The sequence below is a fragment of the Macaca thibetana genome, chromosome 14 (assembly GCF_024542745.1).
Source record: "Macaca thibetana thibetana isolate TM-01 chromosome 14, ASM2454274v1, whole genome shotgun sequence".
Taxonomy (NCBI): Eukaryota; Metazoa; Chordata; class Mammalia; order Primates; family Cercopithecidae; genus Macaca; species Macaca thibetana.
The window spans coordinates 42,394,004-42,407,903 of record NC_065591.1 but is presented as its reverse complement, the minus strand read 5'-3'; positions in this window follow the sequence as shown (position 1 = coordinate 42,407,903).

Sequence of the window (13,900 nt, the reverse complement as noted above, 5' to 3'; positions counted from 1 at the left end):
AAAATTTATCTGGGCAAACTCTGTTGGAGAAGATAAAATTGTGTACAGAAGAATACACTTATGTGTTACTTGTTAAAGTGAGAAGGCATATACCTGGTGAAAAATGAGCAGCACCAATAATATTTCCTTAAAATATTTTAAATGTGCTCCCATTATATTTACATTTCCATACATGCTCCCATTATATATACATTTATATTTGCTCCAATTATATTTACATCCCATTCCCTCTTTTTGATCATTTGTAAGCAAATCCAACATATTTGAAGGACAATAAATGAAATGATGATGAAAATGTATATTATAAAGAGCACTGGAAAAGACTTATAATATTATTTGAAAAAATGCCATGTGGAGGAAATAGTTTTTTTTTCTTTTTTCTATAATATTACAGTAAAGGCAGAACTAGAATCAATTAACTAAAAATGGCAAGGAGATAGATTTCATCTGCTAAGTCTCCCAGGCATCTCCCACTTATTCTACCAAAATATAATCCTTGATTCTCTCCTCAATCTATTCTATTCCTCCCAAGTCATCCCAGTCAGTAAACAGCTTCACACTTTGATCAAATGAAATCCTAAAATTACTTCTTGATTGCTTTTCTTCCTTCCCTCTGAATACCTAATCTACAGCTGCGTCTTTCAGAGTTAACCTACAAATGCATCCATCCACTTGTTTTTAATCTCCACTGGCAAGACCCTAGTCTAAACCACCACAATTTCTCACTAGGTCTAACTGGTTTTCCTATTTCTATTATGGCCCTTGTACAACAGATCCTATTAAAAACATCATACTCATTTTTAGGACACAGTGTAAAATTTTAATTGACTCTATAAGGTCATATGTTTCTCTTTCTTGTTTGCATCTCCAAAATTTCTTGATGATTTATCATTCATCACCTTGCTCCAGACATGCAGGCATATTTCTTTTCCTAAAATAAGTCAATGTAATTATATGCCTTAGAAAATTTGGAGGGTTGTTGAGTGATTTTTTACCCTTATCTTCATGTGGTTGGCTTTTTCTTGACATAACTGTTTCAATGTCTATGGCCTTAAAGAGACCTCTGGCCTCCAATCTAAAATAGCTCCCAATCTCTATCACAAAACCTTGTTGACTTTGTCTCTTTTATTAGAAAGTTAAGTTCCATTGGAACAGTAACCATATCTCTTGTCTTATTATTAAATGTTTAGGACTTGGATGAATATCTGGCACATTTTCGCGTAGTATTCAATAATATTGAAGATCAGAGAAAAACTGCCTAAAGATAAAACGACAAATAATAAGCAACACAAGAAGTGATGGATGTTGCTGTGTTAGAATAGAATTCAATCAACTGAATGGAGGGTTGTATTTGATGACCATTAAAACTTTACTAAACTTTAGATTATATGGGTTTATGATTTTGGATATATATATAGAAAAACTTTGTGAAAAATAGTATATCCAGTTGGTGCTTATGGGCTGTGGAAGTAGACTGAATAGTGTTCTCACATTTGCTAATCATATGATCATGGACTATTTACTTACTTTCTCTTTTCTCAAGATTCTGATCTGTAAAAAGAGAACAATGTTTATATCTCTATAATGTACACTGTTTGCTGTATCTATAATGGCTGCTGATTTTGTTAAATAAGAAACTAAATATAATGAAGATACAGTGCTTAGCCTAGTGCCTTCCAGATGTGACCAACACATGTAACTTTAATTTTTAAATTTATTATTTTATATTGAACTGCATAAAAAGTTCAAGTTTGCTTTGCTAAACCATTCTCAGCAATGCTACTATGTTTTTATCAACATCATTCCAGTGCTATATTTTCATGTCTGGACTTCTTTGTTTCTTCTCAGTTCTCATGAGGATTCTGTCTGTACACTGTACGATATATGTGTATCAGGTGGAAAATATCACAGAATATACCATGGGGCTCTTTCGCTTTTATATTATCTTTCAATGACATAATATTTTCTGTATAATTATGAAGCTAAGCAGCCTTATTGAGATTATATTTATGCAGTTTAAATATAGATGAAAAAGTGTTTAACGGACAACAGTTCAGGGGCTGTTGGACAGCTAATGGTCTTTCCAATACTTTTACTAAGTTGCAAAGAGTTTGGCCTTAAAGATTCTTAAGGCCAAGCATTTAAGGAGGATATAGAAACCTCACATGAATGGGTAGTTGCTTTTAAGAAACACCACTTTTCCCTCTACTATTATCATGGTTTTCTAAATGTACTAATGGGAAGTTTTATGGAATAAATTACTTGATATCTCTGCATGGTACAAATTTCAGGAAATGTTAGTAATGAGAAAGACTTTTTATGAAGAGGAACATAATTAAGTATATTTCTCAATATGCATGTGATGATTAATACTGAGTGTCAACTTGATTGGAGTGAGAGATCCAAAGTATTAATCCTGAGAGTGTCTGTATGGGTATCGCCAAAAGAGATTAACATTTGAGTCTGTGGGCTGGGGAAGAGAGATCCGCCTTAATCTGGTGGGTACAATCTAATCAGCTGCCAGCAAATATAAAGCAGGCAGAAAAACATGAAAAGGAGAGATGGGCCTAGCCTCTCAGCCTACATCTTTCTCCTGTGCTGGATGCTTCCTGCCCTCCAACATCAGACTCCAAGTTCTTCTGTTGTGGGACTCGGACTGGCTCTCCTTGCTCCTCAGCTTGCAGTCAGCCTATTGTGGGACCTTGTGATCATGGAAGTTAATACTTAATAAACTCCCCTTTATATATATATATGTGTGTGTGTGTATATATATATGTATATATACAGTATATACATATATGTGTATATATACTACTAGTTCTGCCCCTTTAAGAGAACACTAATAGAATGCATTAACTTTAGACACTTTTGTGCTTGGCCATCCAAAAGTACATTATTTTGGAGAAACTAAAGGAATGTAAATAAAAATATGCAGTTGAATTTTACTCTTAAATAGCTGAGTGATCTACCTTCAAGAATACATGGAATCAAATAATTTTTAAAAATTCATAATTATGTATTTAATATTGCTAGAATATGTTACTAAACATTTGAATATACTTGACTGGTCAGGAGGAAGATTCCTGTATGACTGTATAATTAAAGTCATTTGAGTTTTCTGTTGAACATTAAAAACTAAAGTATTTTCACATGGTTCACATGTTTTCCTTTGCATAAAGGAAAAAATAAGAGGTTTTGTTAAATGATGTTGAAAATTAGCTCATTTAAGTAATGACAAAATGTTTGATTAATAAAACTTAAAATATAAAAGTAAAAGCAAATATAATATCTCTACATATTTAAATGCAATGCTTTGTTGTAATGAACCAATTGAAATACAAATGGAAGATATTTTAAAATATAAAATATTACAATTATGAATTTCAGAGGGTCAAGTTGGCCAAAATACTTAGCTGTTCCCCATGCATTTTACCTCAGGATCATTTTGGCTCTGAGAATGTATGTCATTATCAGGAAAAAGGAATTCTTCAGCCTAAATGCCCCTCAACAGTAGACTGCATAAAGAAAATGTGGTGCGTATACATCGTTGAATACCAGGCAGCCATAAAAAAAAAAAAAAAAAAAAAAAATTAGATCGTGTCCTCTGCAGCAACAAAGATGCGGCGTATCCTAAGTGAACTATTGCAGGATCAGAAAGCCACACACTGCATGTTCTCACTTTTTAGTGAGAGCTAAATGTTGAGTACATATGGACACAAAGATGGAACAATAGGCACTGGGGTCTACTTGAGGGTGGAGGATAGAAGGAGAGTGAAGATTGAAAACTACCTATCAGATAATATGCTTATTACCTGGGTGACAATTTGTACACCAATCCGCTGTGGCACACTTTGCCTATATAACAAACTCACACATGTACCCTTGAACCTAAAATAAAAATTGTAGAAAAGAAATTTGACATAGATATGAAACATCTGTACACTGAATACTATAGATTTTAACAAGATATGAAACATCTGTACACCTAATACTATAAAACATTGCTGAGTGAAATTAAAGATCACTTAATTAAATGGAGAGTTATACCTTGGAGGAAAAAAAAAAGAAAATGGGATTTTTAGTAATAACCCTTATTCTCTAAATGTTAAAATTCCACCCAGACTCAGCCTATTTTTTCTGGACAAGGCTGATGGCCTATTTAGCGAATAGTTTCAGTATAAGAATAAACAAAAAGATTGAGGACAGAGATATGCCACAATCTTCACATAAACACAGAATACCGATAGACATGAGCATTGGTTTATTAGGCCATTCATTATATTCTGCTAAGTATGTGAAAGCACAGGAGGAAAGTGATTTAAAAGAGTTTTAATTTTCTCAAAATGTTGATATAAGAGTCTCTTCCCCTGGACCCTTATGTAGCCATTATACTAAAAATCTTTCATTCAAAATGACCTTGTATACTATTCAAGTGCCACAAAATTAAACTGCTAAATATTATTTCTGTCAAATTATTCCAGTATATCATTACTCCATTTTTTAAAAAAGAGCTGAGATATTTTGTAATTAAATAAGGAAAACATTTTTTTTTTCATTTTCTGAGAAGTTAAAGAAACTTCTAACAAAGTTTTATTTTAGGATTCCTTTTTTTTCAATACTGAGAATGTCACTAAAATGTAAATCTTATGTTACTTTAATTAAATGAAAATAATAATCCTAGATATAATTGGTAACTTTAGAACTAAAATAATTTTCTGCAGCAACTATGTCTAATTATACAAGGGAAATCTCAAGAAACATGCTCATTTTATACAGATTCCTTTAGAAATTGCCTGAGCTCATTAATTAAAGAAAAACTGAACTATATAAACACAAACAAATTTACATTATATACTTCAGCTGCTTCTGGGGATATCAAACTTAATTTAAATTTAGAACATGCTATGGTAAGAATGCTGCTGAAATCAACTAATACTAGCTATAAGTACAGGTGCAACAGCTATGAACGATGAGTAAATTAAATAGTATTCCATGATTCTGGCAAATCTCGATGCTTATTTGGTAGTTTCTTATTATATTATCAATAAGTAGCAGATTCGTCATGCAAATGAATCCCAATACAAAGGAGCCCCATCTGTAATTGATTATTTGGTTATCAGTCATTTTAAACCATTTGGACTAATTTAAGGTTGATTCGGGGAATATACAGTTATTGAAAGTAAAAATGGAGAAAGGCAAACGAAATAGTAAAATTGCAGTGCTTTCAAGAGATGAATAAACATAAAATTTGGTTGTACAAATATCTTAGAACTTTATCATAAAAAGAACTTTCAAAGTTAGAAGTGACTTTTGAAATCATGTATTCTTTTCTCAGTGTCAATTCCTCCCAGCACCTAGCAACTTAATGGCAAAGGGAGACAAACACGGGGCCCACAACTCCTTTCCTGTGAATTTTCCACTGACTATACCATGAAGACTTTCTGTCTGAAAAATATTTAATAATTCATGAATACAATTAAAATACTAGTCTACTTCAGTAGAATTTTATAGTACATAATATTCCTTTTCCTTCTGATCCCCTGAGTTGGTTCTAATTAGAAAGAAAAGCAGTTTAAGAACTTTATTCACATTGAATGCAATATCACAAGGTTTCCACATTCTAATTTTTTCACTGAAACCTAGAAACCTCTGTGTAAATGACTATCCCCAGCAGATTAAAAAATACATACATTTAGAGAATATGACTCACCCTATTGTAATGATTAACAGATGCCTACAAATATTCACAATGCAAAGGAAATGTGAATATGGTGAGGTGCAAAGGGTTTTGAACAGACTGAAATTATTCCACTTCTTCAAGCCTTCGTTTCTTGATATTCAGAATAAGTTGGATTAAAATGCTTCCATTTGACACTCAACTGGCTCTCACTCAACTGACAATATTGGACAATTTGTCCAAATGAATTAGGAAGTTATTCAGAATTTTCCAATGATACCTAGTAAATCATACTTACTTTATTACAATAAAGCCAATGATATCTATGATTAATATTTTAGAAGGAAATCATAGCAGCAAAAATATTATCTATCATTTTAAGGACATACATACTAACAAGAACAATGCTAGCAGATGGTAAATTAGATTTTTTAAAATTTTTAGGTGCCAGAGAAAACGGACTGTGACATTCACACTTCTATAATGGGATCCCTGTGTTTGTGAAGATGAATAAATGAGCTTGAAAGTGTAACTCTTTTGATTAGAAAGAACAAATCCTAAGCAACTGGCATAGGAATTCATTGTAAGGTTTTAAGTATGCAAGGTATTTCAGGAAGCCCAAGAGTAAGAAATGAGTCAGTCCCATAAAAGAGTTGAAAGCCGACCTGAAAGTATTTCGGTAATTTATTTAGTCTCCTCTTGCTTTTGCAGGTCTCTTTTCATTCTGCATTGTCTGTTTTCATTTCTCCATTTCTATCAACTTTTTTTTTTTTTTCTGTGAGAGCCAGAAAATATCTCAGCCATGGCTCAAAAGATTCATCTATTTTCCTACTGAGACTAAATAATCATCTCTTGAGAGAGACAGTTCTTTTTTTTGTTTTTTTTTTTTCTTTTTTGAGACGGAGTCTCCCTGTGTCACCCAGGCTGGAGTGCAGGGGCGTGATCTCGGCTCACTGCAAGCTCTGCCTCCCGGGTTTACACCATTCTCCGGCCTCAGCCTCCGAGTAGCTGGGACTACAGATGCCCGCCACCTCGCCCGGCTAGTTTTTTGTATTTTTAGTAGAGACGGGGTTTCACCATGTTAGCCAGGATGGTCTCGATCTCCTGACCTCGTGATCCACCCGCCTCGCCCTCCCAAAGTGCTGGGATTACAGGCTTGAGCCACCGCGCCCGGCCGAGAGAGACATTTCTTTGTTAGTAGGATCAGATGTCCACCCTGTTAATCTCCTGTGACAATTAGAGGTGGAGTCATGTGGTAAGAGTCTGACTGTTTAAAGGCTCATCTGTGTCTTTATAGAATAGGTAATTCTCAGAAAAGGGGTAATGGTTTCTGCATTGAATGAAAAAAATACACAACATGTATTATTAGTATTTTTAAATTCCATCCCAAGGATAATGTTCAGTACAAAGGAGATGCTAAATAAACAATTTTGAATAAATACCTATTTTAGAATAACAATTTTCAACTACTATTCTTTATTTCTGGAAGAATAATTTGCCTAACCACACTAATTTATGGAGGAACAATAAATAATAATAACTGAATTTAATTAACTTTTATTACATGCCAGAAACTATGTTAAATACTTCACACGTAATCAATAGAACAAAGCATATAATTGCTTTATTATATGTCTCATTTTTCAGATACTATTCTAAGGACTAGAGATTCAGATACATGAAACATTTAATTGCAATTGTGGCGAGTATTCCTAAAGGGAAGCAAAGGATGCTATGGAAAAGTAGAGTCAGGAAATCTATCTTATTTCATACTCACAGGAACCCTACTACATAGAGTTACAGATGAATTACCTGACATTTAGCACTATTAAATTACTTCCCAAGTGTCACAGAAGGGTGGGACAGAGTCTACATTAGAACTCAAGCTTTTCTGATACAGAAGTCCTTGTGCTATTATACTGAGGGGATACTTGTCCTAGTCCATTTCCTGTTGCTATATCAGAATACCATAGACTGAATAATTTGTAATGAACAGAAATGTATTTAGCTCATGGTTTTGGCAGCTGAGAGGTCCAAGAGCCTGATGCTGGTATCCCATGAGGGCCCTCTTTCTGTATTAGAACATGGCAGAGGGCAAAAGGGCATCACATGGCAAAAAGGCAAGAGTGTTTATGCGAGCTCAGGCCCCTCTTTCTCTTCTTATGGGACCACCAGTCCCATCATGAAGGCCTCATCCTGATGATCTCATCTAATCTTAATTACTCCCCAAAGCCCCACCTTCAATCAGTGTATGGATTTTGGGAGTATGTTTTCAATACAGCAAATCTGAAGGACAAATTCAAACCATAGCACTACTAAAACTTGTAATTTGTGATGGATACAAAGTCAAACACATGGTAATTCTTGGCATAAATGAAGGCTAGAACAAAGGTTTGCTGACTTTAAGTCACACTCTTTATCCTGCCAATAATTTTTCTTTACAGAAATAAATAAGTAATGAAAGAATGGGTTCAGTTTTCTCATGAGCTAAATTACAGAAGTGTCAAATCCATTTAGCTGTGTTGCTAACAGTGACATAAAAACCTCAAATCCACACTTTTCATTAGATTTACCTTTTGGAGAGAAAATCGATTTCTTGTAAAAGAGGTGCTGGCACAAATAGAATCTTTTGAATTTTATTATTATAAAGGTATTTATTGGAAATAAAGTTTTATGTTTTGTATTTTTTAAATGAGATTTGTTTTAGTTCCATGGCATAAATAAAATTGGAAGAGTCGGCTTTCAAAATCCATCAGTTTGGATGTCTTTTACAGCAACAAATTGTTGCCCTAACCTCTGCATTTTTTTATGGCTGAGTATACTCTAAAAATCAAATGATTCTCTATAATTGAAGTGTGAATCTTGTTTTCAACGAAATAATTATTGGCTAACTAAACGACATACTTTTAATGTAATTTTTGAATTGTGTATTTTTTTTCCTCCTTTTCAATTTATAGAGAAAATTTCTGCTATAAATTCTTAAGATTATTTACCTTAGTAAATCACTTTATAGCATTGTATAATAGCTAATGATAGTTGCTAAAATATATTCAAATTTTACCATTTGCTTAATATGCATGAGTTAGAGGTCAGGAGTTCGAGACCAGTCTGGTCAACATGAAGAAACCCTGTCTCTACTAAAAATACAAAAAATTATCCTGGTGTGGTGACGGGCACATGTAATCCCAGCTACTCAGGAGGCTGAGGCAGGAGAATTGCTTGAGCCTGGGAGGCGGAGGTTGCAGTAAGCCAAGATCACGCCACTCCATTCCAGCCTGGGCAACAGAAATGAAACTGTCTCAGAAAAAAAAAAAAAAAACAAAACCCTCAGTTAGTAAAGCAACAGTTAACAGTGACATTAAGGGCTAACATTCTAAGATGATATATTTAAATTTCAAAATATTATCAAATCTATACATTCAAAACAATTTTACTTTGGGCTAATAAGATAGGGCAAAATAGAGAGACAGTTTCTTTTTCAGTGACCCCTTATTTCTAAATGCATCTTACTTTCTATCTGGCTTTGTGCTCTGAGGACTATAACTTATTCTACATTTCCTAAGTTTTCTGTGAGGGGTTAATAAATACTTCCAGTATTTCCAAGAAAAAAATAATAAAAAACAAGAAACTATATATAAGGCTCTTACAATTTGTTTCATTATTTTAACTTGAGTATTATGATTGTCTTGGGTGTTTTTCTTTTAAATGGGGAGTATTTTAATGCTGAATGAAATCTGAATATGGCAAATTGAAAAAGTCATGCACTTTCAATTGTTTCAAGATTAAATAGATTAATCAAGTTTGTCATATGTTATGCTTTCCTATGGTGTTCCAGAAAGATTGATGTTATATAGAGACATTAAAAAATAATCAAGCCAGGAATGCTGGCTCATGCCTATAATACCAGCACTTTGAGAGGCATAGGTAGAAGGATTGCTTGAGCCCAGGAGTTCAAGACCATCTTGGACAACATAGTGAGACCCTGTCTCTACAGAATTTTTTTTTTTTTTTTTTTTTTTTTTTTTTTTTAAATGAGGCTGGGCATGGTGGCTCACATCTGTAATTCCAGACATTTGGGAGCCCGAGGTGAGAGGATCCCTTGAGCCCAGGAGTTTGAGACCCATGTAGGCAACATAGTAAGACCCCATCTCTACAAAAATAATGATAATAATAAAAAATAAAAAATTAGCCAGGTGTGTTATCGTGCACCTGTAGTCACAGCTACTTGGGAGACTGAGGCCAGAGATTTGCTAAAGCTCAGGAAGTCAATGCTTCAGTGAACTGTAATCGTGCCACTGTAATCCAGCCTGGGCAACAACCTTGTCTCAAAAGAAAGAAAGAAAGAAAGAGAAGTAACATTAAAAGCAAACAAAAAAGTACCCAAGCCTATTCTTGTGTGAGTTTATGAAATTATTTTCTTCAAATAGCACTCACTGGTGTGTCTGACTGACTTCTTAAGTAAATTAGATGATATGAAATATTAAGTTTTTGAAGGTCGATAATTGAATATTATTATTTTCATCTCTGGTTTTGAACCGCATGCACTGTGAAACACATATGTAAAAGTTGCTAAGCCAAAGAAGTGAGTTGTATTGGGAATGGAAGAGAGTTCGTAATTAAGAGTGCAGCAGGCCAGGCACAGTGGCTCATATCTATAATCCCAGCACTTCGGGAGACCAAGGATGGAGGATTGCTTGAGCCCAAGAGTTCAAGAGCAGCCTGAGCAGCATAACTAGATCCCAACGCTACAAAAAATAAAAAAAATAGCCAGGAGAGGTGGCAAATGCCTGTAATCCCAGCTACTCAGGAGAGTGAGGTGGGAGAATCACTTGAGCCCAGAAGATCAAGGCTGCAGTGAGCCATGATTGTACAATTGCACACCAGCCTGGGCAATGGAGTGAGACCCTGTCTCAAAAATAAATAAAATAAAAAATAATAAAAAAAAAAAAACAGTGCAGCAAACACAATTGCTTGGGCTAAGAAAAATCCAGGCTTTACATTTTTACTGGCTATATAAATTTGGGCAAGTTAGTAAACCTCTCTGTAGTTATTTCCTTGTCTGTAATAATAATAATAAAACTAGTATGCCATGATGTTTAGGGATTCATGTAATAATATCTGATCATGCTTCATAAATTTCATATAGTGTCATAATTATTTATCCCCCAGCATATCAATACTTTTTTCTATACTTATCATTGCTTAGTTTTGAAATATTGTAAAAAAATGAAACTATGGCACTTTATGGAAACTCTTTAAAAATAGAAGGCAACTTATAGAGGTAGCAATAGATTCAGATAAAATGAAAAGATCTCTGATTTCTGTGACTTGATCAGTTGCCCTAGTATACTTTCTCTTACTTCTTTTTATATAAATTGCATCAGTTTTAGTTTTACATACTTTAATGAGATTTTAGTTAACCACTGTGCCAAATTTGAAATAGATAAGTAACAGTAATAACAAAAGTAATAGCAACAGGAATTATAACATTTATTGTGAGTCAAGCTATGTGCTACTTCTTTATATTTGTGTAAATTGCCTCATTAATTGAATAAAATATAATCTATAGTTATCCCTATTTTGTAAAAGAGAAAACTGAGGTTTAATTAGCCATGAGTATGACAGTGAAGAAGAGTTTTGCAACTATTGACTATCTGCTAAGAAATTTAATAACTTTCTTCCTTGCCTCATTTGTATATACATATTTCTTAAGTTAGACTTTCATAAGTTACAAAATTCAATTTTTGTTTGTTTAAATACAAATAACAGAAGTTTTTTTATTTTTTATTTTCAAAATGAATTCAGTATCAGAACTTACAACTGCCTTAAAAAAAAAAAAAAGAGGAAGAACTGCAGGCAAAACACAGAATCCTCGTATTAAAATTCTAAATATATTACAGTTGGATAGAAGAAATAAGTTCTAGTGTTCTTTACTATTGTTGGATGGGTAAAGTTAACAATGGCATGTAGTTTCAAATAGCTAGAAGGAAGATATTGAATGTTACCAACACAAAGAAATTATATGTGATCGAGATGATGGATATGCTAATTATATCTGTATCTATGGAATGTATCCCTTGAGTATGAGGGCAGACTACTGTATCTATTTAATTTTGTTGTTGCCTTTTTATATAGATGGGTATATTTTCTCTTTAGCATATTTCATATTGATCTGATCACTATACATTATATTTATCAAAACATCACCACGTACCTCATAAATATGTACAATTATTATGTCAATCAAAAATAAAATAAATTTAAAAAATAAAAACACCTTCAAAAACCATAAAATAAAAAGCTAATTATTTATTTTCTCCTTTTGTTTAAAAACATTACCTGTACTTATAAAACATTAATTGTACTGTTCAATTCTTTAATAATGATAGAGATTTTATAAAATGATGGGCACATAAAAACTTTATTTCTGAATTTTATTCTTTATAAATCTACATCTTAGGAACATAAAGTAGTGCATAAACATAAAATAATTCATTGTTAAAGGATTCTTATTTAATTTATTTGAATAGGTATCAAATAATTACAAAGCTAGATTTTTGTGCAAAGTTTGCATTTTGTGTTTTACTTCTAATTTATGCAGATACAGGAAGCTGCTTTTGGGACTTTATTTTCACATAAATTCAAAAATATTTTCTATGTGATTGTGGAGATAGATTTTCAAATTAACACAAAGCTCCTGAATTGTATTGAAATGGAAATGTGCTAATGTACTTTAGTATGGTAGAAATAAATATTATTTCGGAATTATAATTTCTGAACCTTTGCATTCTTAAAAGTTATGAATTGGTATTTTCCCTATAGATGCTTCAGTTAGGCAGAATAAAATGATTTGACAATAAGAATTATATAAATACAGTAGTGCCCTCATTTGCAGTTTTGCTTTCTGTGGTTTCAGTTATCCATGGTTAACCAGGGTCTGAACATACTAAAAGGAAAGTTTCAGAAACAAGCAATTCATACATTTTAAATTGTGTGTCATTGTGAGTAACATGATGAAATCTTCTGCCATCTCAATCTCTCCTGCCTGGGACATGAACCACCCTTTGGCCGGCATAACCACACTATATATGCTACCCGCCCATTTGTCACTTAGTAGCCATTTCAGTTATCAGATTGACACGGTTTTACAGTGCTTATATTCAAGGAATCCTTATTTTATAGCCATTTCAGTTATCAGATTGACACGGTTTTACAGTGCTTATATTCAAGGAATCCTTATTTTACTTAATAATGGCCCCAAAGCACAATTGGAGTGATGCTGGCAATTTGGATTTTCCAAAGAGAAGCAGTAAAGTGCTTTCTTTAAGTAAAAAGGTGAAAGCTCTCAATGTAAGGGAAGGGAAAAAGTCATAAGCTGAAGGTACTAAGATCTATGGTAAGAATAAATCTGCTGTTTATGAAATTGTGGAGGAAGAAAGAGATTCATGCTTAGTATATAGTTTCAGACATTTATGAAGGGTCTTAGAATGTATCCCTTGAGGATAAGGGCTGACTACTGTATCTATTTAATATTGTTGTGGTCTTTTTATATAGATGGACACATTTTCAGTGTTCTCTTTGGTATATTTCATACTATATAATTTAGTTTTCTTCAAAAGAGAATAGAATAATTCATCAGAAATAAAAATTTTCAGTTCATAATGTTTTTAGAGAGTAGGATGGACTGAATAGTGTCAGACTACTATTCCCACCAAAAACAACAGGAAAAAAAAATGGATAAAATAGAGAATTATTTATATGAGTGCAGTGGTTAGGTGCTGACAAAATAAAAACTTAAGGAACAATTCACAGAAGTGGCAAGAATCTCAGGGAGGTATGCTTAATTTGGTAGCCATTTTTTTCCCCGTTGGGGATTTGCCAATTCTGCCAGCAGGCAGAGGCTGAGAGCCAAGGTTTGCAATTTTATAGGGCTGTTGAATGGGATACAAACAAATACAAAAATAAATAAATAAATAAATAAACAAAACCACCTACAACAAAAAACAGATTTTTAAAGATATATGCCTTATCTTAAAAACATGCCTGAATTAACCCTCAGGACATTTGTTGAAATCTGGGGCTTTTCTGTGGAGACTGAAAAATTAAACACAATTCTACTAATATACAGAATGAAATGTTAATAATCTTAAGAGACAACAATTAAAGGTGGGGATCTATCATAGGGAGAAGCCCTGTAGAGGACACTGAACTATCACTTAATAT